Source organism: Callionymus lyra, chromosome 7 (genome assembly GCF_982586985.1).
Source record: "Callionymus lyra chromosome 7, fCalLyr1.hap1.1, whole genome shotgun sequence".
In the NCBI taxonomy this organism is placed as follows: domain Eukaryota; kingdom Metazoa; phylum Chordata; class Actinopteri; order Syngnathiformes; family Callionymidae; genus Callionymus; species Callionymus lyra.
In genome coordinates this window covers 6,444,217-6,446,796 of record NC_141824.1, presented here as the reverse complement: position 1 = coordinate 6,446,796, position 2,580 = coordinate 6,444,217, and the positions used below count along the sequence as shown (strand labels likewise).

Here is a 2,580-nt window from a genome sequence, read left to right as displayed (position 1 = left end):
AAACTGACAAAGACTTAAAAGAAATAAACCCAGACCTGAGGATTGTGTGAGTCTCTGACAGGGAACTCCAGCAAAACTAATCCCTGATCTCTGTGACAGGCTGATGTGACCAGAAGAGCAGAGATGTTCTGATGAAGCTTCATGAAGCAGTGTGATTATTTTCAGAGTCCATTAGATGGCAGTCTCTCCACTTCGTTCCTTCCTTTGTTTTTAACAATTTAATACTTAATGGTCAGATTAACTGAGTTCTGAGGAGAAACATTTGCGATTTTTAACTTCAGGGTCTGTTTGCTAGAACAAGATCTAAGGTGTGGTTGAAACAGTCAACCATCAAGACAATTGATTCTATTATGGAATTGAACGTAGTTGTCAAGCTGTCATGAACCATATCCACATGGATGTTAAAGTCAACAACAATTATAACTTGACATGATTCAAGCACCAGGCTGCATGAATATATTACTGGTGTGTTTCAGTGCAGGTCACATGGAAAGCATTGGTGAATGCATCGTTCTTTTTCAGAGTCAGGGTCAAGAGAGGTTATCCATAGAATCATATATATCATCATATAGAGAGTGTCACACATCATTGTAGAACCTTGGTTACAGAGATAACCTTTTGATTATAAATACATGTTGTGTATAAACTGTGAAACTACAAAGTATGTTTTCTAGTCTCATATCTTTGAAATCAAATGAATGACGGTAACATTTTAAAATTCAAAAACTATGCATCCGTCACTGTAATGGTTTGGTGTGAGGATGGAGTGTGATGTTGGTGCAGAGTTAAGTTAAGACTATACTTTCAGGGATCATTTCTATAGTTCTTAACTTAAGAAATGTGTTTGTAAAGTGTTTGGTGTCACTAACCATGATGAAGAGTTGTGATATTCCTTCCTGAGTGTGAAGCAGACAGAGAATAATGATTCACTTCATATGTTCTCTGTCATTGATGATCCTTCTTTACTTCCTTGTGCAGTATTGAGAGGAATATGATCGGAGTGGTTGTTGGTTCATAACAATATGGTTCAATTTCAAACGTTTCTATGAGTTTAGCAGTAATGGTGAGATTAAGCCTCATGAACCACTGAAGACTTCCATTAGAGTAGTTCATCCTTAACTAAAGCTTTAGGATTCATTTGCTCTAACAAACCATCAAGTTTGGCATCATTTCTGCTTAAAGGATACAGAAGCAGAAACTTTTATTTGTCAGATTCATTGATTTGTGAGACTAGTAGAGATATGTGTTTGTATTTTGATAAAAACCTGAATATTTAAACACACGTACAACTATTACTGATATGGTTGTTGAGATATATTTTTGCTGATAACTTTGTTGTGAAATTAATCAGATAAATAAATGCATTGTTTATGAACAGAACTTTTTTCTCCAGGATGCCTGATTTTTTAGGAATTCAATAGATTTACAGTAAACTAGTAAATTCTTCAGACTAAACTCTCTGGTGTCAATTGTGTAAGAATATAAATACTGTCTAAACGAAAGAAGAAAAAAAAGTGATGTTTAATTAAAACAGTTGTTCAAAACAAAGGAAAATATTGCAGAGAGCACCATCTAGTGGAAAATAATGACACTGCTTCATGAAGCTTCATCAGACCTTCACCACTCTTCTGGTCAAAGCAGTCTGTCACAGAGATGAGGGCTTGTTTTTGCTGGAGCCACTAAATGAACCTTAAACCTCTCACTCTCCTCAAGAGCAGGAGGAGGAAACACTGTAGTGGAAAAGATTAAAGTGACCACAATGAATGAGCAAGAGCATCTACCTCCAGTGGAGAGTTGTATGTATCTGCTCAAGGAGACAGTAGATATGTAGATTAACAGATACAAATGTTTTCATATATTGTACATAACAACCACTCTGATCATATTCCTCTCAATACTGCACAAGGAAGTAAAGAAGGATCATCAATGACAGAGAACATATGAAGTCAATCATTATTCTCTGTCTGCTTCACACTCAGGAAGGAATATCACAACTCTTCATCATGGTTAGTGACACCAAACACTTTACAAACACATTTCTTAAGTTAAGAACTATAGAAATGATCCCTGAAAGTATAGTCTTAACTTAACTCTGCACCAACATCACACTCCATCCTCACACCAAACTATTATAGTGATGGTTGATTTTTTATTTTAGTTGAACAAACATGATACTGTGTGATTCACATTAAATACACAACATGAAATGTATTTACAAATCAAACACATGCACCACAATACTTTCAAACTAGGTTTCTACATTATTTAAAAAACACACGTAGTAAAGTCAATATTAGAATAAACAAATGTCAATTAATAATATACTTTGTAAGTATTCTTCATGAAGCAGTGTCATTATTTTTCCACTAGTTGGCGGTCTCTGCACTATTCTCCATTGTTTTGAACAATTTTTCTAATGAAACATCACATCATTTTTAAACTGATGGCGCCACCTACTGACCTCTAAACAACATGACACTGTTTCATTTGGCTTCATCAACACATCACTATTAAACACACAACATGAAATGTATGTTTATATCAAACACATGAACCATAAAGCTTTCAAAGTAAGTTCCA

The 2,580-nt window shown here is 34.8% G+C and overlaps 2 non-coding genes across 2 annotated transcripts; one reads left to right on the top strand and one right to left on the bottom strand.

The window, feature by feature from the left end:
* The first annotated feature begins 792 nt into the window (after positions 1-792).
* On the top strand, positions 793-1,005 carry LOC148074896 (small nucleolar RNA U3). Its single transcript, XR_015711932.1, has one exon. It is a non-coding gene; the product is annotated as a small nucleolar RNA U3 (small nucleolar RNA).
* Positions 1,006-1,870: 865 nt separating this feature from the next.
* Positions 1,871-2,083, bottom strand: LOC148074895 (small nucleolar RNA U3). Its single transcript, XR_015711971.1, has one exon. It is a non-coding gene; the product is annotated as a small nucleolar RNA U3 (small nucleolar RNA).
* Between the last annotated feature and the right edge of the window lie 497 nt (positions 2,084-2,580).